Here is a 22,009-nt window from a genome sequence, read left to right as displayed (position 1 = left end):
CCCTTTAAAAGATGGAAATAGACTGGAGCCGCATTGAGCAAAGTAGCACATCCTTTAGAGGAATTATCCCCAGTTGGGAAGCACGCTGTGCTGGGAAAATCACACTAGATGTGGTATTCGGCATGCCGGATAATTACAAGTCCGAAGAAATTACATTCCAAGTGGCCCCGTTCAGGAGCGGATACCACGCTCTATTAGGGCGGGAGGCGTTTAGAATCTTCCAAGCCATACCCCATTACGGGTACATGAAGCTCAAAATGCCCGGGCCCAACGGAATCATCACTCTTGCTAGTGATCCAGACATAGCACTCCGCGCCGAAAATAAGACAGCCGCACTGGCCCTCGAGGCACTATCCGAAGCCCTAGCAGCCGAGGAACTAACTACGCTGCGCTCCATGGTGAACAGGACGACGTGATACTCGATAAAACATCCAAGTCCACCTCCTTTAAACCAGCAGACGAAATAGTCAAATTCCAAGTCCATCCAACAGACCCTATAAAAACAGCCTCCATCGGGGCACAATTAAACCCTGATGTCGACGCCGCACTGCGAGAGTTCCTACGCGAGAACTGGGACATTTTTGCCTGGCACCCTTCAGACATGCCAGGAATCCCACGCAGGCTGGTCGAGCACAGCCTAAATATCCTAAAAGGATTCAAGCCAGTCAAGCAGGCTCTTTGGCGTTTCTCCGAACCTAAGAGACAAGCCATGGGAGAGGAACTAGCCAAGCTATTGGAGGCCGGATTCATCAGAGACATAAAACATCCGGACTGGCTAGCGAACCTGGTGATGGTACCAAAGAAGGACAAATCCTGGTGCTTCTGCATCGATTTTAAGGACCTTAACAAGGTCTGCCCAAAGGATCCCTTCCCCTCCCCCCCATCGATCAAATCATCGACGCTACCGTAGGACACGATTCATTGTGTTTCCTCGACGCATACTCCGGCTACCATCAAATTAAAATGGCAGAGACAGACCAAGCCGCAACGGCATTCATCACACCATACGGCCCATTCTGCTTCAACACAATGCCCTTCAGGCTCAAAAACGCCGGCGCAACATATCAGCGCATGATTCATACATGTCTGGCAAACTAGATCGGCAAAACAGTGGAGGCATACGTAGATGACGTGGTAGATGACTTGAGGCTCACATTCGATAACCTCCGGACATATGACATCAAGCTCAATCTGGAAAAATGCGTTTTCGGCATACCAGCCGGAAAGATCCTAGGATTCATTGTCTCCAGTAGAGGTATTGAAGCTAATCCGGCCAAAATCCGAGTGTTGTCACAGTTGGCTACCCCAACAGACCTCAAACAAATCCAGAAGCTAACTGGATGCGTGGCGGCTCTAAGCCGCTTTATCTCCCGCTTGGGAGAAAAGGCCTTACCCCTTTATCGCCTCCTTTGGTGCACCGAACACTTCGAGTGGATGGACGCGGCCACAGCCGGATTGGAAGAAATAAAGGCCATTTTGGCAACCAACCCGATCCTGGCCGCACCAAACATCGGCGAACCAATGATGTTGTATATTGCGGCAACTCATCAAGTTGTAAGCGCGGTGCTCGTTGTCGAAGGGGAAGCGGACGGACACAAATTCCCTCTTCAAAAGCCGGTATAATATGTATCCATTGTCCTCACTCCATGCAAATCACGATACCCGCATTACCAAAAAATAGCATATGCGGTATTCATGGCATCACGGAAACTGCGACACTACTTTCAAGAGTGTTTGATTACAGTAGCCTCGGAAGTGCCATTAATGATAGTATCAACAACCGCGACGCTACAGGCTGGATTGCCAAATGGGCCATTGAGCTCCTCCCATTCGACATAAAACACAAACCTCACCGAGCCATTAAATCGCAAGTATTGGCCAACTTCGTCGCCGAATGGACGGAGGCCGAACTCCCTAAAGAATACAGCGCATACTCCAATTGGATCATGCACTTCGATGGTTCCAAAATGCTGGCCGGTCTAGGGGTTGGCGTCGTCCTGACGTCCCCCACCGGAGATACCGTTCGGTACATACTGCAAATATTGTATACAGATTCCAACAATGCAGCCGAATACGAAGCTCTGTTGCATGGTCTTCGGATGGCAGTCTCCATGGGCATTCAACGCCTAGAGGTGTGTGGGGATTCAAACCCCGCAATATCCCAAATAAACGGAGATTTTGACGCCAAGGATCCACAAATGGTGGCCTATCGAAACGCCGTCCTCAAAATTTCAGCTTGGTTCAAGGGACTCGAATTTCACCACGTGGCTCGGGAAAACAATCAGGCGGTGGATATCCTCACCCGCATCGGCGCAAAACACGACGCGGTCCCTCCCAACATATTTCTGGAAAGGCTCTTCAAGCCATCCGTAGCATGGGAAGGGGACACCGGTAACAACAGTCTGGACCCGGCCAAAATACCCGATACCGAACTCTCTGACACAATCGGAGGCTCCGCCACCGAAATAATACCTTCAGCCCACGAAATAATGGCCATTATTGCCCCATGGACAGAACCATTCCTGGCCTACCAAACTAGACAGGAACTTTCGGAGGACCAAAATGAGGCACGCTGCATAGTGCGGTGATCCAAGGCCTGCAGGGTCCATGAGGGAGAGTTGTACAATAAAAGCACTACCGGAGTCCTTCAAAGGTGCATCTCCGAAGAGGAAGGGCGGATTCTTTTGGCAGAAATTCACGCTGGACTCGGCGGTCATCACGCCGCAGCCCAGGCTCTTGTAAGCTAGGCCTTCCGTACAGGATTCTATTGGCCAACGGCCCGGGCAGATGCACAGGACTTGGTCCAACGTTGCGCCGGTTTCCAGGTCTTCGCAAATCAAAGCCACATGCCACCCACCGCCCTCCAAACAATCCTCATTACATGGCCCTTCGCGGTCTGGGGGCTTGACATGGTTGGACCCCTTAAAGGACGAACCCACAAGAAAAAATACTTATTGGTCATGGTGGATAAATTCACCAAATGGATAGAGGATAAACCGGTTAAAACAGCCAAATCCGGACCGGTGATAGATTTCATATCCAGGGTTGTACACCGTTATGGCGTCCCCCACAGCATCATCACTGATAACGGCACGAACTTCATGGCCGACGAGGTAAAACTCTGGTGCAGCAAAATGGGCATCAAGCTCGATTATGCTTCAGTCTATCACCCACAAACCAACGGTCAAGTCGAACGAGCAAACGGTCTTATAATGAGCGGCATTAAACCCAGATTAGTGTGTTCCTTAACGGAGTCTGACACGCACTGGGTAGATGAGCTCGACTCCGAACTCTGAGGGCTGCGGACTACGCTGAATCGTAGTACCGAATATACAACGTTTTTTATGGTATACGGCATAGAGGCAGTCTTGCCCTGTAAAATAATTCATGACTCACCTCGATCGGCAGGACAGTCTGGACACCTTGGAGGAAGAGCGTGACGTAGCCAAAGCCCGTTCCGCATTTTACCAGCAACAGGCTCGCAGATACCAAAGCAGAGAAGTACGGGCCAAAACTTATAACATTGCCGAACTAGTTCTACGCCTGCCGGATAAGAAAAAGAACAAGCTCGAGCCCAAATGGGAAGGTCCCTTCATTATCGACCAAGTTCTGACCGGTGGAGCGTACCGACTGCGGGATGCATCGACTAGTCGACTCGAGCCGAACCCATGGAACGCAGCCAGGCTCCGAAGATTCTACTCCTAGCACCAGACTCTATGTTAGTCCCTCCCTTTGTCCATTTTCTGCATATGCATCATCTGTCTTGTTTCCCTTTCTTTCTTTTTCTTATTATTCCTCTAGGCCTTCAAGGGTCACCTTGTGCCTCACTTGTACATTAAAGATGCGCTAGCCGCACTGTCCATACCTCGGGGCTTCTTTCACAGAAGCTTAAATTATTTACCTGGGCCTCACGCCCAACACATGTGTTATACTTCTGCATGTGCCTTTTTCACCATTATATGCATCGATATGACTTAAGTTTTGGCCAAGCCGGGTTGCCTGGCTCTTGTATTTATGCCCTACGTTCCCGTTAATTCGGCTAGGGAATAAGGGGAGCACCTCTGCGATTGTTACTGCCGGGTCAGCCGGATGTGTACCTCAGACTGGGTGAAGCCGAAAGCTAGCGTTCCTAAGGGAATATTCGGTCGGTGAACAAAAGATGAATTTTATTTATTATCGATATCTTCCCCCAGATGCTTTTTCTGCGCTTCTTATCGTAGTCCGGACATGCACTTTAGGGCATGCTTACCCAGGGAAAGGAACCCTTAACGGAACTAATTTCCCTAGAAGATGTTTCTTACTACCCATGTAATATAACATAACTAGTTGGGCACTTGTCCGATAAAGCACTAATGACCCCTACACCTAGTCTCCACGCATACCCCGGTTCTTATATAACTAAGTAGGTATTCGGATTCACTCCGGACTATCAGGCCCGGAGGTTGAAGCGAAAAGGTCAGCAACGATAAATGATCTACAATCCGGCTAGAAGGCATTATACATGTCACTTTAATTACATAGTCATGCAGACTGACTAAACTCCTCTTCTATACCATCCAACAGGAGGTCTAGCTTACAATCCTGTTGGGAATACTTTGCGGCTAATTCTACTTGCCCATAAACTAAGCTAACAGGGATCTCTTTTACGTCGGGCCCCACAGGTCCAACCTCGGCCATGTGATTTGGGTCAGCCTTGGTATAGCGAGTTTTCATGATGGCCCAGGCCTCTCTGGCACCCTGTCGGCAGGCCAATATCTTCCATAATCAGAGGCGCCGCCGTGCTCCCTTGAGCTTCTCCGTAAGCTCTGCAACGCCCTCTGGCAAGGAGACAGGTCGCCACAAAGCCTGGGCAACACCTTGCATCACCTGCCGAACTTGTTCGTGCAGATGTGACAGCTCAGACAGAAGATCACCCGCAGACCCGGGCATTTCCTCCGCGGGACGACCCGTCAGCATACCTACAGACATAATGCTGTTAATCGACTTCCTCGCCGAACTATTTTTCAAAGTTCGTTCAAGCACTTACTAAATATGCCGCGTCGAAGCCGCCGATTCTCCTTCACGGAGTCCGATAGTTGGGCACGAACATCCTTTAGTTCCACGCCCAGCTTGGTGTTGGCATCTATGAGATCATTCTTCTCCTGCCTCACCCTCGTAAGCACGCTCTCAGCGGCCTTCAGCTGACGTTGGAGCTGTTGCTTACCAGGATTTACTCCAGCGGCATCTGCAACTTTATTGTCAGATCGGCATATATGCTGCATTCTATATGATACTTATCATTCGAAGGATATATTACCAGAGGGGGTCTCTTTGGGCTCCCCTGCTACGGCCAGTGCGGCCTGAAGTTGGGCTTTGCACTCTTCCAGCTCCTGGGACAGTTAGGTATTCTTTTCTGTAAGAACCTGCATAACAAATGATCCTTAAATCTGTTATTCTAACTGTTTCAAGTCTCAGGGGCTACTGATATATATAACAACCATATTTTCTCACCCGTATGTCTTTTAGATACTACTCCGTGGCTCTGGCTAGACCATTTTGAGCGGCACGGAGGTATGCATCTCCCGAGTTGAAGGCATCCAATGCCTCTTGGGAGAAACAAGCGTGACGAAGAACAGTCCGGCGACGCCTGTGGTTCATGGCACTTTCCACCTCGGAATTGGTGGTGGACAATTTATCCGCATCCTCTATTGAAGGAGCACCCGGCGCACGCCTCATATTCGTTCCCGCCTCCGAATCCGGCCTTGGAGCCTGGCTGGTGGAGGCGCGATTAGTAGCCTCTCCGGGTATAGTCCGGCGAGTGCTCCTTTTCCTAAAAAGAAGGCATGGGCGTTAATATGCCTCCGAGAATAATGTCTTGTAATAAAAGACGGCGTGCCGTACCACTGCGTCAGTGTCTCAATCCGAACTACGGGTCTTTTCAGCCTGCCTGGCCCCGCGGCCCCTTGTTGGCTAGTCACCGCAGGCTCGGCCTTCCGCCTCGAGGACCTCCCCTGCAAAACACGGTTGTTATACGGTAATCAAAAACACGCAAGGACGGATCCCTTTTCAAAGTACTGGGACTTCGGACTCAGTTACCTGTGAGGCTGGAAGTAGCCCAGGGTAATCGGCCGTAATGGCCACCAAAGCATTGTCGTTGCTCAATTGGTAAAATACCCCATCGATCAGCTCCACAGATATGTGCGGATCCTCCTGGGAGGCCGGGTCCAGGGATCGTCCAGGGTCCTCGGGTTGTGGAGGGGGGTTGTTTATCTCCCTTACATCCTGGCGCAGCTCCTGCGTTGAAATAGCTAGACTAAATACTTAACTACGGGAAAATGAAACGGATGGGCGAGAAAAAGTCTCCGCTTACCCAGCTCGGAGGATTGTACATAGAAAATCCGCCCTGCGGGTTGACATGGAGGAATTCCTCCTCTTCTCCCTTGTACAAAGTGGATAAGTTCTTTATTAGATCAGCAACCGATCACGGCCCTTTATGGCCGTAGCGGGTGGCGTCATCCTCCTTGTTGAAATCCCACTTGGGGTGGCCTCTACACTGAAGCGGCTGCACCCCCTGCATGATACATGTGGCCATGACCTCGATCATGGTCAATCCAGATCGAGCTAAAAAACTTATCCAACTCATCAGGTAAAGGACATCCCTGTCATCTTCCTCCAGGGAGCTCCATGGACGCCAGCTCTGGCGCTTCTTCAAAGGAGCGTTGTCGAACTCAGGAAGGCCGATTCGAATAGGAGCCGGGAGGGGGACATCTTCTATATAAAACCATTCTGAAGGCCAGCCTTCGGACGTCTTCTTTGGGGTTCCGGACAGATATCCGGTCCCGGCAATACGCCACACTTCAGCTCCGCCCACTTGATATATTGACCCCTTCTGAGAACGGGGCACAAGGCAGAACAGCTTCTTCCATAGCGCGAAATGAGCCTCACAGCCTAAAAATAGCTCGCAAAGGGGTACGAATCCCGCGATATGCAATATGGAGGCAGGCGTAAGGTTGTGCAACTGGAGGCCGTAGAACTCCAGGAGCCCCCGGAGAAACGGATGAATTGGAAATCTGAGCCCTCTTACCAAATGAGGGACAAGGCATACCCGCTCTCCCTTGGAGGGATTGGGAAGGCTCTCTGCTTGCTCTCCGCCATTATAGGTGGCGAGCCCGGCTCGAACCGGGACCATGTATGTTGGGGGAAGAAATCCCTTGGTCTAGAGCATCACTAATTTGTTGTGCGGGACAGAACATCTTCCTCAATCTCCAGGCTTGGGGCTAGGGGAGCGAGAGGAGGAGCTGCATCGACCGGCCATGATGGAATGGATCTCTGTCGGGTGTGCTCCGATGAAGGCTTGCCAAGGGAGGATGGTGTGATTTGGATCTGAATCCTCGTCTTTTTAATAGGCGGCTCATTTGCACAGCTAGGGGGTAAATGTAAAAACACCCTGGCCCTTCACATTCGCTCGACACGTGTAAAGTGTCCATTATGGGGCGTGGAAGCCAAGGAGTGCAACATTGACAAGGGGCCGGATACTATTTCAACAGGTACACGGAATTTGGAGAGGAACCCGCCTTGCAATGTCGAAGACAATACTGTGCGGGACTCATCGTCATTGAAGCCTGGTTCGGGGGATACTTAGGGAGTCCTAGATTAGGGGGTCTCCGGACAGCCTGACTATTGGACTATGAAGATACAAGATTGAAGACTCCGTCTCGTGTCCGGATGGGACTCTACTTGGCGTGGAAGGCAAGCTAGGCAATACGGATATGGATATCTCCTCCTTTGTAACCGACCTTGTGTAACCCTAACCCTCTCCAGTGTCTATATAAACCGGAGGGTTTTAGTCCATAGGACAACAACAACCACAACATACAATCATACCATAGGCTAGCTTCTAGAGTTTAGCCTCTCTGATGTTGTGGTAGATCTACTCTTGTACTACCCATATAATCAATATCAATCAAGCAGGACATAGGGTTTTACCTCCATCAAGAGGGCCCGAACCTAGGTAAAACATTGTGTCCCCTGCCTCCTGTTACCATCCAGCCTAGACGCACAGTTCGGGACCCCCTACCCGAGATCCGCCGGTTTTGACACCGACACTTGCCACCTACAATGGCGGGGAGCAAGCGGGGAGCTTTCCCTGTCCTCCATGGGGGAATGGGTCTGCCTTGTTCCTTATTTACTAAGGGGACTTGGATTTCCAATTCATCCGTTCCTCCGCGGACTCCTGGAGTTCTACGGCCTCCAACTACACAATCTCACCCCTGCCTCCATTCTACATATCACCAGCTATGTTGCTCTCTGTGAGTTGTTCCTGGGCTGCGAGGCTCACTTCGAGCTGTGGAAAAGGCTACTTTGCCTCGTCCCTCGCATACAGAGGAGATCACTTTATCAAGTGGGCGGAGCCGATATATGGCGCATCGCCGATACCGGATACCTGCCCGGCACCCTGAAGAAGTCGTCCGAAGACTGGCCTTCAGAATGGTTATATATGGAGGACGTTCCCCTTCCGGACCCTGTTCGGCGGGGTCTTCCTGAGTTCAACAATGCACCTCTTAAGAAGCGCCGAAGTTGGCGCCCACGGAGCCCTTAGGCGGAAGACAATAGTGAAGTCCTCTATCTGATGAACCGGATCAAAGCACTGGCTCAATCAGGATTGACAATAATCGAAGTTATGTCGATTTGCATAATGCGGGGAGTGCAACCACTTCAATACCATGGGCACCCCTTGTGGTGTTATAACGGGGCGGATGACGCCACCCGCTGCGGGCATAAGGGTCTGGACAATGCTGCCGCTTTAGCAAAAGTTCTGTCCGAATTGTTCAAGGGTGAGGAAGAGGAGTTCACCCGCATCAAGCCACGGGATGGATTCTCCATGTACAATCCTCCAAGCTGGGTAAGTTATATCTCCCTGCTCCCATTTTTCCCGCATTCTTTGTCGTAAGTATTCACCTTGCCACTTTGCAGCAGGAACTGCGAAAAGCCATAAAGGAGATCAGCAGCCCTTCTCCACAACCAGAGGACCCTGACCGGGCCCTTGACTCCGGACTTGAAGAAGATTCGGTTATATTCGTGGAGCTGATATACCGGCAGTTCTATCAGTTAAGCTGCGACGATGCCATGGTGGCCATTACGGCCGACTATCCCGGACTGCTCCCTGCATCGCAAGTAAGAAAAAACAAAAATCCCAACTCCAAAACTAGGATCCCCTTTTAGGCACTTCACCCACCATATACACATGGCATTTTTATAGGGAAGGCATTCGGGACGCCCTGCCGAACCCGCAGCAACGCGCCAACAGGAGGCACCGAGGCCAGGTAGGCCAAAAAGGAAGGCGGTCAGGACGGAGACGCCGGCGCAAAGGTATAACAAACCCCGCTCCGTGGTTGTCGTCTTTCTCGAAATATAATGACGCCCATGTTTCTTTAATAGAAAGAACGCTCGCCGGAATATGTCTGGCGATGTTACTAATCACGCTTCCACCAGCCGGGCGCCAGGACCGGACATGGAGGCAGAAGCCGATATGGGGCAGGCGCCGGATAATCCCCCTACAGAGGATGCGGATAAATTATCCGCTACAAACTCAGAAGGGGAAAGCGCCATGAATCATAGGTGCCTCCGGGCCGTACTCTATGACGCTTGTTTCTCACCAGAGGCGTTTGATGCCTTCAATTCTGGAGAGGCGTACCTCCGTGCCTCTCAAGATGGTCTAGCCAGAGCCACGGATCAGTATGTAAAGGATGTACGGGTGAGTAAATCTGCTGGTTTATATGTATTAGTAACCCCTAAGACTTGAAACAGTTAGCAGAACTGATTTAAGGATCATCTTTATTGTGCAAGTTCTTACAGAGAAGAATACTAGGCTGTCACAGGAGCTAGAGGAATGGAAGACCAACTATGGGCTGCTGTGGTCGCATTGCAAGAACCGAAAAAGTCACCTGCTGGTAACATTTACTTTAAAGAATGATGGTTACCATATAACATGTGGCATTGCTACAGATCTAACAATAGATGTTGCAGATGAATCCGGAGAGAATCCGGAGGACCAGCATGTTATGCGGCAGCTAGAGGCTGGCAAACGAGTGCTGACTGAGGTTAGGCAGGAGAAAAACAATCTCCAAGATGCCAATATTAAGCTGAGTGTGGAACTAAAAGACGTTCGGGGCCAGCTTACAGACTCCCAGAAGGAGAATAAGCGGCTTCGGCGCGGCATTTTCAGTAAGTGCTTGAACGAATCCTTTTAAAGGAGTTCGGCAAAGAAGCCGACTAACAGCATTATGTCTGTAGGTATGCTGATAGGTCGTCCCATGGAGGAAATGCCCGGGTCTGCAGGTGATCTTCTGTCAGAGCTGTCACATCTGCACGAACAAGTTCGGCAGGTGATGCAGGGTGTTGCCCAGGCCTTGTGGCCGTCTGTCTCCCTGCCAGAGGGCATTGCAGAGCTTGCGGAGAAGCTCAAGGGAGCATGGCGGCGCTTCCAATTATGGAAGATATCATCCTGCCGACAGGGTGCCAGAAAATCCTGGGCCATGGTGAAGACGTTGTATACCAAGGCAGACTCAAATCACATGGCCGAGGTTGGACCTGTGGGGCCCGACGGAAAAGAGATCCCCGTTAGCTTAGTTTATGGGCAAGTAGAATTAGCCGCAAAGTATTCCCAACAGGATTGTAAGCTAGACCTCCTGTTGGATGGTATAGAGGAGGAATTTAGTCAGTCTGCATGACTATGTAATTAAAGTGACATGTATAATGCCTTCTAGCCGGATTGTAGATCATTTGTCGTTGCGGTTCGCTTCAACCTCCGAGCCCACTAGTCCAGAGTGTATCCGAATTCCCGCTTAGTTATATAAGAACCGGGGTATGCGTGGAGACCAGGCGTAGGGGTCATTAGTGCTTTATCAGACAAGTGCCCAACTAGTTATGTTATATTACATGGGTAGTAAGAAACATCTTCCAGGGAGAATTGTTCCGTTAAGGGTTCCTTTCCCTGGGTAAGCATGCCCTAAAGTGCATGTCCGAACTACATTAGGAAACATAGGAAAAACATCTGGGGGCAGATATGGATAATAAATAAAAATCATCTTTGGTTCACCGACCGAATATTCCCTTAAGAACGCTAGCTTTCGGCTTCACCCAGTCTGAGGTACACATCCGGCTGAACCGGCAGTAACAATCGCAGTGGTGCTCCCCTTATGCCCTAGCCGAATTAACGGGAACGTAGGGCATAAATACAAGAGCCAGGCAACCTAGATTGGCCAAGACTTAAGTCATATCGATGCATATAATGGTGAAAAAAGGTACATTCGGAAGTATAACACATGTGTTGGGCATGAGGCCCAGATAAATAATTTAAGCTTCTATGAAAGAAGCCCCCAGGTATGAAGAGTGCGGCTAGCGCATCTGTAATGTGCAAGCAAGGCACAAGGTGACCCTTGAAGGCCTAGAGAAATAATAAAAGAAAGAAAGAAAGAGAAACAAGATAGATGATGTATATGCAAAAAATGGACATAGGGAGGGGACTAACATAGAGTCCGGTGCTAGGCGTAGAATCTTCGGAGCCTGGCCGCGTTCCATGGGTTCGGCTCAAGTCAACTAGTCGATGCATCCCATAGTCGGTATGCTCCGCAGGTCAGAACTTGGTCAATAATCAAGGGACCTTCCCATTTGGGCTCGAGCTTGTTCGTTTTCTTATCCGGCAGGCGTAGAACTAGTTCGCCAACGTTATAAGTTTTGGCCTGTACTTCTCTGCTTTGGTATCTGCGAGCCTGTTGCTGATAAAATGCGAAACGGGCTTTGGCTACGTCGCGCTCCTCCTCCAGGGTGTCCAGACTGTCCTGCCGATCGAGCTCAGCTTCTCTTTCTTCGTACATGCGCACTCGAGGTGAGTCATGAATTATGTCACAGGGCAAGACTGCCACTGCGCCGTACACCATAAAGAAGGGTGTATATCCGGTACTATGATTCGGCGTGGTCCGCAGACCCCAGAGTACAGGGTCGAGCTCCTCTACCCATTGCGTGTTAGACTCCGTTAAGGAACAAACTAATCTAGGTTTAATGCCGCTCATTATAAGACCATTTGCTCGCTCGACTTGACCGTTGGTTTGTGGGTGATAGACTGAAGCATAATCGAGCTTGATGCCCATTTTGCTGCACCAGAGTTTTACCTCGTCGGTCGTGAAGTTTGTGCCATTATAAGTGATGATGCTGTGGGGGACGCCATAATGGTGTACAACCCCGGATATGAACTCTATCACCGGCCCGGATTCGGCTGTTTTAAGAGGTTTAGCCTCTATCCATTTGGTGAATTTATCCACCATGACCAATAAGTATTTTTTCTTGTGGGTTCCCCCTTTAAGGGGTCCAACCATGTCAAGCCCCCAGACCGCAAAGGGCCATGTAATGGGGATTGTTTGGAGGGTGGTGGGTGGCATGTGGCTTTGATTTGCAAAGAGCTGGCAACTGGCGCAACGTTGGACCATGTCCTATGCATCTGCCCGGGCCGTTGGCCAATAGAATCCTGTACGGAAGGCCTTGCTTACAAGAGCCAGGGCTGCGGCGTGATGACCGCCGAGTCCGGCGTGAATTTCTGCCAAAAGATTCCACCCTTCCTCTTCGGAGATGCACCTTTGAAGGACTCCGGTAGTGCTTTTTTGTACAATTCTCCCTCATGGACCCTGTAGGCCTTGTATCACCACACTATGCAGCGTGCCTCATTTTGGTCCTCCGGAAGTTCATGTCTAGTTAGGTAGGCCAGGAATGGTTCTGTCCATGCGGCAATAATGGCCATTATTTCATGGGCTGAAGGTGTTATTTCGGTGGCGGAGCCTCCGATTGTGTCAAAGAGTTCGGTATCAGGTGTGTTGGCCGGGTCCGGACTGTTGTTACCGGTGTCCCCTTCCCATACTACGGATGGTTTGAACAGCCTTTCCAAAAATATGTTGGGGGGGGGGACTACATCGCGTTTTGCGCCGATGCGGGCGAGGATATCCGCCGCCTGATTGTTTTCCCGAGCCACATGGTGAAATTCGAGCCCCTCGAGCCAAGCTAACATTTTTAAGACGGCGTTTCGATAGGCCGCCATTTTCGGATCCTTGGCGTCAAAGTCTCCATTTATTTGGGATATTGCGAGGTTTGAATCCCCACGCACCTCCAGGCGTTGAATGCCCATGGAGACTGCCATCCCAAGACCATGCAACAGAGCTTCGTATTCAGCTGCATTGTTGGAGTCTGTATACAATATTTGCAGTACATACTGAACGGTATCTCCGGTTTGGGACGTCAGGACGACGCCAGCCCCTAGACCGGCCAGCATTTTAAAACCGTCGAAGTGCATGATCCAATTGGAGTATGCGCCGTACTCTTTAGGGAGTTTGGCCTCCATCCATTCGACGACGAAGTTGGGCAATACTTGCGACTTGATGGCTCGTCGAGGTTTGTATGTTATGTCGAACGGGAGGAGCTCAATGGCCCATTTGGCAATCCGGCCCGTAGCGTTGCGGTTGTTTATAATATCATTAAGTGGCACTTCCGAGGCTACTGTAATCGAACACTCTTGAATGTAGTGTCGCAGCTTCCGTGATGCCATGAATACCGCATAAGCTATCTTTTGATAATGTGGGTACCGTGATTTGCATGGAGTGAGGATAGTGGATACATATTATACCGGCTTTTGAAGAGGGAATTTATGTCTGTGCGCTTCCCGTTCGACAACAAGCACCGCGCTTACAACTTGATGAGTTGCCGCAATGTACAACAGCATTGGTTTGCCGATGTTTGGCGCGGCTAGGATTTGGTTGGTTGCCAAAATGGCCTTTATTTCTTCCAATCCGGCTATGGCCCCGTCCGTCCACTCGAAGTGTTCGGTGCACCGAAGGAGGCGATAAAGGGGTAAAGCCTTTTCTCCTAAGCGGGAGATAAAGCGGCTTAGAGCCGCCACGCATCCAGTTAACTTCTGGATTTGTTTGAGGTCTGTTGGGGTAGCCAACTGTGACAAAGCTCGGATTTTGGCCGCATTAGCTTCAATACCTCTGCTGGAGACACTGAAACCCAGGAGCTTTCCGGCTGGTACGCCGAAAATGCATTTTTCTGGATTGAGCTTGATGTCGTATGTTCGGAGGTTGTCGAATGTGAGCCTCAAGTCGTCTATCAAAGAGTCGACGTGTTTGGTTTTGACGACCACATCGTCTATGTATGCCTCTACTGTTTTGCCGATTTGTTTCTCCAGACATGTCTGAATCATGCGCTGATATGTTGCGCCAGCGTTCTTGAGCCCAAAAGGCATTGTGTTAAAACAGAAGGGACTGTATGGTGTGATGAATGCCGTTGCGCCTTGGTCGGACTCCGCCATCTTGATTCGGTGGTAACCAGAGTATGCGTCGAGGAAACACAATGACTCATGTCCTGCGGTAGCATCAATGATTTGATCGATGCATGGGAGGGGGAAGGGATCCTTTGGGCAAGCTTTATTGAGGTCTTTGAAATCGACACAAAGGCACCATGATTTGTCCTTCTTTGGTACCATCACCAGGTTTGCTAGCTAGTCCGGGTGTTTTATTTCTCTAATGAATCCGGCCTCCAATAACTTGGCTAGCTCCTCTCCCATGGCATGTCCCTTAGGTTCGGAGAAACGCCGAAGAGCTTGCTTGACCGGCTTGAATGCCTTTAGGATATTGAGGCTATGCTCGGCCAGCCTGCGTGGGATTCTTGGCATGTCTAAGGGATGCCAGGCGAATATGTCCCAGTTCTCGTGCAGGAACTCTCGTAGTGCGGCATCCACAGCAGGGTTTAATTGTGCCCCGATGGAGGCTATTTTTGTAGGGTTCGTTGGGTGGACTTGGAATTTGACTATTTCATCCGCTGGTTTAAAAGAGGTGGACTTGGATCTTTTGTTGAGTATCACGTCATCCCTATCCACTGTGGAGCGTAGCGTGGTTAATTCCTCGGCCGAAAGGGCTTCGGATAATGCCTCGAGGGCCAATGCGGCTGTTTTGTTTTCGGCACGGAGTGCTGTGTCCGGATCGCTGGCAAGAGTGATGATTCTGTTGGGCCCGGGCATTTTGAGCTTCATGTACCCGTAATGGGGTACGGCTTGGAAGATTGTGAACGCCTCCCGTCCTAAAAGAGTGTGATAACCACTGCTGAACAGGGCCACTTGGAATGTAATTTCTTCGGACCTGTAATTATCTGGCGTGCCGAATACCACATCTAGTGTGATTTTCCCAGCACAGCGTGCTTCCCGACTGGGGATGATTCCTCTAAAGGTTGTGCTACTTTGCTCAATGCGGTTCCAGTCTATTTCCATCTTTTGAAGAGTTTCTTCATAGATGAGGTTTAATCCTCTGCCGCCGTCCATGAGTACTTTGGTGAGTCGAAAGCCATCCACAATTGGACAAAGGACCAGTGCGGCTGGTGCTCGGGCTGTTCGGAATTTAGGTTCGTCACTGGCATTGAAGGTAATAGCCGTGTCACTCCATGGATTTATTGCTGCTACGTTGCAGATTTCGGCCGTGCTGCGGAGTGTTCGCTTGCGCCTGTTATTTGACGCGAAGGTCTCAAAGACCGTTAACACTGTATTGTTATCCACGGGATGGTGCTCTGTGGTATTTGGGAGAAGAAGATCCCTCCAGTATGGTTCCATGCCCTGTAGAGGGTTTTTGCTTTTTGGTAGTTGACCCGGGTGTATTGTGATAATGCACCCTTTTATTTCGGACTGGGTTTGTATTCAGGGATGGATTATCCTAAAAGTTTGTTTCGATTTTCTAGGCACTTTCCATCGCACAGTACTTTCGTACTATGGATGCCAAGTCAGCGAAGCGTGTTATCTCACGGCCATTTATGGCATTAAGGATTCCCTTGTCCGTGCAATTATTGAAGAAAAATAGGATTGCGTCTTCCTCGCGACAGTCCTTAACCTTGTTCATCGCAAGGAGGAATCTGGCCCAATAGTGATGTACTATTTCCTGGGGCTCTTGCCTGATGTGGGAAAGATCACTTATGTTTGGGTGGGTGGGTGGAATAGAATCCGAACCCTTACCCGAGGATCCAGGGGCCGAGGAGTTTCCAATTTTGGAAGTTCCGTCTCCGGGGTGCTACCCAATAATCCTGGCCCGCTACCTGACTCTAAGTTCAGGGATTGGATGTTGTCCTCCCGCAAATGGGCGTCCTGCTCGGAGAGCTCGGGAATCCGAACATAGTTGGTCTTCAAGATAGAGGAAAGGTCGCCGCATTGTTCCTCCACCACTGCAATATGATGGGTGACTGGTGGAGAGTTAATCTCCCTTTGATCGGGTTTAAGCCCAATCTGATCATAGTCTGTAGCGACTCCCCAGGCGGCGATGCGATCCAAGAGCTCGTTTAAGGAGGCGAGCTCCATTGGATCCATCTGTTCGGCGAGTGCCGATTTGACGTGGAGGCTGTTTTCGATGACCCAAGAAGTCATCGTCGGCGCGGCGGCCGAACAGGCGGTCATGATGAAACCGCCTAGCCGGAGAGTTTGGCTGACAGCCAAAGCTCCCCCAATAGTAGTACCGTCTTTAAAGACAAGACGAGACATCCTTCCTTCTGGTGACGACACAGAGGAACTCTCAATGAAAGCACCAATGTCGGTGTCGAAACTGGCGGATCTCGGGTAGGGGGTCCCGAACTGTGCGTCTAAGGAGGATGGTAATATGAGGCAGGGGACACGATGTTTTACCCAGGTTCGGGCCTTCTTGATGGAGGTAAAACCCTACGTCCTGCTCGATTTATTCTTGATTATATGGGTGTTACAAGAGTTGATCTACCACGAGATCGGAGAGGCTAAACCTAGAAGCTAGCCTATGGTATGATTGTATGTTGTCCTATGAACTAAAACCCTCCGGTTTATATAGACACAGGAGGGGGCTAGGGTTACACAAGGTCGGTTACAAAGGAGGAGATATACATATCCGTGTTGCCTAGCTTGCCTTCCATGCCAAGTAGAGTCCCATCCGCACACGAGACGAAATCTTCAATCTTGCATCTTCATAGTCCAACAGTCTGGCCAAAGGATATAATCCGGTTGTTCGGAGACCCCCTAATCCAGGACTACCTCAGTTGGCGTGTTGGCTGATTGTAGCACCGCCGCACTCCGCTTATTCCCCGTCGACTACCTTCGGCTTCACAATAAAGGTCTTGAGCCATAAGCTGAAGTGTGGGGGGCTTCGAAGGAAGGCCTCGCATGTAATGATAAACGCCGAGACATGGAGGATAGAGTCCGGGGCAAGATCGTGAAAATCTAGTCTGTAATAAAACATAAGCCCTCGGACAAAGGGGTGAAGAGCAAACCCTAACCCCCGGAGGAAGTGGGAGACGAATACCACCCTCTCGCCTGATCTTGAGGTCGGAATAACTTGTGCTTGAGCAGGAAGCCGGTGGTGGATCTCTGCGTCAGATATCTTTCTGCCCGAAGCTTTGTGATATCCTCCTCTGTAATGGAGGAAACCACCCATCAGCATTGGGAGCTGGATCCGGACATGATTGGAAGGCTGAAAGCAATGGAGTCAAACCTTGGGTGCTGGAACTCGGTGTTGGGGAGGCTTAGGAGAGGTTTGGCATAAAAAGACGGCCCTTGGTTCCTTTATAAATACCTCCGGTATTGAACGTCTCCTCCTAAGCCTAAGAACCTGCCTATTCCTAAGGAATCTTTCTCGCAGGACAGTTGGGTTACCCACGCTCGTATTGATGAAAATCAATACGAGACATGCCAATGACAACCGCGTCTCGAAACATGGGGGCAAAAAATGGTTCGAAATTATGACTGGACAGGCGTGACGTCACATTACTAAAGTTGTCAGCAGATTGGACTTGTGTGTTATTATATTCTCTCTGCAGTTGTGTGCGGTGTGTGTTACAGGTCCGGACATGATCAATTCGTCTAGGGGCTATTAGGGAGTTCGGAAGGAGGTACCCACCTTGCAATGCCGAAGATAGCATTACGCATCGGATACCTTGTCATTGAAGCTAGGTTCAGGGGCTACTGAGGGAGTCCTAGACTAAGGGGTCCTCGGGTGTCCGGCCTATTATCTATGGGCCGGACTAATGGGCTGTGAAGATATGAAAACCGAAGACTATACCCGTCTCTGGATGGGACTCTCCTTGGCGTGGAAGGCAAGCTTGGCGAACTACTATGAAGATTCCATCTTATGTAACTGACTCTGTGTAACCCTAGATCCCCGGTGTCTATATAAACCGAAGGGTGTAGTCCAGAAAGGATAGATACTCAATATCGTAGTCATACAGGCTAGACTTCTAGGGTTTAGCTATTACGATCTCGTGGTAGATCAACTATTATAATACTCATATACATCAAGAGCAATCAAGCAGGAAGTAGGGTATTACCTTCATAGAGAGGGCCCGAACCTGGGTAAACATCGAGTCCCGTGTCTCCTGTTACCATCAACCTTAGACGCACAATTCGGGACCCCCTACCCGAGATCCGCCGGTTTTGACACCGACAGGGGGTACCCAGACTTGCCTGCCTGCGGCCCACAGCGTGGCTCCACCAGCGGCCTGGTACGGCCCATCATCTGCAGCGATAAATCAATACCCTCACGAGGGGGACAATGCCAAGACCTCGCAGTGGGCAGCCTCACTAGGCTGTCTCCTGAGGAGCGGAGAAATCTATGCAAGGGGCACCTCGTGAGGTTCACGTGACGTGAGCCATGATGACCAAGGCGAGGCGGGCGCTAGCACGCGCTGTGTACCAGTTTCCTCTTTGCTGCTAAAGAGGCAGGCGCAGGCGAGGTGTCCCGAGGCATCAGGCAAAGGTTTCCTTATCGGTGCAACAAGACCAAGGCCAGCAGGATAGCAGGATGGAGGTCATGGCAGAGCCCACAGCGGCATCACCACCATAATCATTGGCAGGTGAAGACCACCTTTTTCAGGATAGCTTGTACTAGTTGTCCCCCTTCAAACTTGGCCGTTGTTGGATCCCTTCCCGCCTAACATTTGGGAAGAGGACCAGGGCCTCTGTAAATAGGGCTAGCCCCCACCGTAGAAAGGGACGATCCATTCAGTCCATCCTCACACACACCAGCTCATCGAGCTAAAGAACACCTCTCCTCGGGAGGCATTTCATCCATAGTACTAGTTCATCCTCAGCCTTCGAGGCAATCCACCACCACCACACTGGAGTAGGGTATTACACCACAACGGTGGCCCGAACCAGTATAAACCCCTGTGTCCCGTGTTCCTTGGGTTCGTCGAGCTCGGCCTTGGGATTGTTGCGCCAGCGAGCTATGGAGGGGAGAGTTCTTCGTGCGCACTCGAGTGTTCAAACCTCATGGGTTAGCCAGAACCCAGAATCCGACAGATCTTGCTGCGCTCAACTTCTATGGATGAAGCAAACCCTCAAGGACTACGGCATCCACCTGAAGCATGTGCCACTCTACTGCGACAACGAAAGCGCCATCAAGATTGACAACAATCAAGTTCAGCACTCGAAGACAAAGCACATTCAGATTTGTCATCACTTTCTCAAAGATCATGTCATGAAGGAAGATATTGATATCATTCACGTTAACACTGAAGAGCAATTGGCAGATATCTTCACAAAGCTCTTGGATGAGAAAAGGTTTTGCAAGTTGCCGTGTGAGCTAAATATCTTAGAATCCTCAAATGTCCTATGATTGGACACACATCGTAACGCTTATTGATACATCTCCGTCGTATCTAATTTTCCAAACACTTTTGCCCTTGTTTTGGACTCTAACTTGCATGATTTGAATGGAACTAACCCAAACTGACGTTGTTTTAAGCAGAATTGCCATGGTGTTACTTATGTGCAAAAACAAAAGTTCTCGGAATGACCTGAAACTTCACGGAACGTCTATATGGAAATAATGAAAAATCCTTGCAAAAGATGAAGACCAGGGGGCCCACACCCTAGCCACGAGGGTGGGGGGCGCCTGCCCCCCTAGGGCGTGCCCCTCTACCTCGTGCCCCCCTGGAGCTCCTCCGGCCGCAATTCCAACTCTATATATTTGCTTTCGGGGAGAAAAAAATCAGAGAGAAGGATTCATCACGTTTTATGATACGGAGCCGTCGCCAAGCCCAAAAACCTCTCGGAGGGCTAATCTGGAGTCCGTTCGGGGCTATGGAGAGGGGAATCCATCACCATCGTCATCATCAACCTTCCTCCATCACCAATTTCATGATGCTCACCGTCGTCCATGAGTAATTCCATCGTAGGCTTGCTGGACGGTGATGGGTTGGATGATATTTATCATGTAATCGAGTTAGTTTTGCTAGGGTTTGATCCCTAGTATCCACTATGTTTTGAGATTGATGTTGCTATGACTTTGCTACGCTTAATGCTTGTCACTAGGGCCCGAGTGCCATGATTTCAGATCTGATCCTATTATGTTTTCATCAATATATGAGAGTTCTTGATCCTATCTTGCAAGTCTATAGTCACCTATTATGTGCTATGATCCGTTAACCCCAAAGTAACAATAATCGGGATACTTACCGGTGATGATCGTAGTTTGAGGAGTTCATTTATTCACTATGTGTTAATGCTTTGGTCCGGTACTCTATTAAAAGGAGGCCTTAATATCCTTTAGTTTCCACTAGGACCCCTTTCCCATGGGAGGGTAGGACAAGAGATGTCATGCAAGTTCTTTTCCATAAGCACGTATGACTATATTCGGAACTAGTTCTATGTCACCCTAGGTTATGACTGTTACATGATGAACCGCATCTGGCATAATTCTCTATCACCGATCCATTGCCTACGAGCTTTCCATATATTTTTCTTCGCTTATTTTCTTTTCCGTTGCTATTGCTATCATCACTACAAAATACCAAAAACATTTCTTTTTCTATCATTACCTTTTGCTACCGTTACCACTACTATCATATTACTTTGCTACTAAATACTTTGCTGCAAATATTAAGTTTCCAGGTGTGGTTGAATTGACAACTCAGCTGCTAATACTTGAGAATATTCTTTGGCTCCCCTTGTGTCGAATCAATAAATTTGGGTTGAATACTCTACCCTCGAAAACTGTTGCGATCCCCTATACTCGTGGGTTATCAAGACTATTTTCTGGCGCCATTGCCGGGGCGCATAGCTCTATTCTTTGAGTCACTTGGGATTTATATCTGCTTATCATTTTGAAGAACTTGAGAGATCCAAAAACCAAGATTTATCCCTCAACTACGAGGGGAGGAAAGGAACTGCCATCTAGCTCTGCGCTTGATTCACCTTCTGTTTTGAGTAAGCTTGCGACGCCTAAACCTGCTTCTGCTATTCGTTCTGATATGTCGCATGTTATTGATGATGCCAGTTCTACTATGCGTGATACTTATGATGAAACTACTTCTATGCTTGATACTACTATGCCACTTGGTGAATTTTTTGATGAACAACTTGCTAGGGTTAGAGAGAATGAAAATATTGAAACTAATAATATTGATGAAAGTGATGATGAAGACTCTCCCCCTAATAAATATGAATCACCTATTATTCCTGAGGGTTATGTTTTTGAAAAAGAAGCTGCTTTAGCTATTTTAGCTTGCAAAGATAGATACGACCTCAAGAGGTTGGTAGCTCAATGGAAGCAGCAATCTCTTAATGCTAGAATAAAACCTGACCTTGCTTTCGCTACTTCACCTATCTGTGTTACTGATAAGGATTATGAATTCTCTGTTGATCCTGATATAATTACTTTGGTTGAATCTGATCCTTTTCATGGCTATGAATCTCAAACTGTTGTGGCACATCTTACTAAATTAAATGATATAGCTACCCTATTCACTAATGATGAGAGAACTCGTTACTTTTCTATCCTTAAAATATTCTCGTTCTCATTAAAGGGCGATGATAAGATATGGTTTAATTCTCTTGATCCTGGTTGTGTGCGTATTCCCCGGGATATGATTTATTACTTCTCTTCTAAATATTTCCCTGCTCATAAGAAACAAGCTGCATTGAGGGATATATATATATATATATATATATATATATATATATATATATATATATATATATATATATATATAT

The sequence above is a fragment of the Triticum dicoccoides genome, chromosome 1A, assembly GCF_002162155.2.
Source record: "Triticum dicoccoides isolate Atlit2015 ecotype Zavitan chromosome 1A, WEW_v2.0, whole genome shotgun sequence".
Taxonomy (NCBI): Eukaryota; Viridiplantae; Streptophyta; class Magnoliopsida; order Poales; family Poaceae; genus Triticum; species Triticum dicoccoides.
This window is presented reverse-complemented; position numbering follows the sequence as displayed.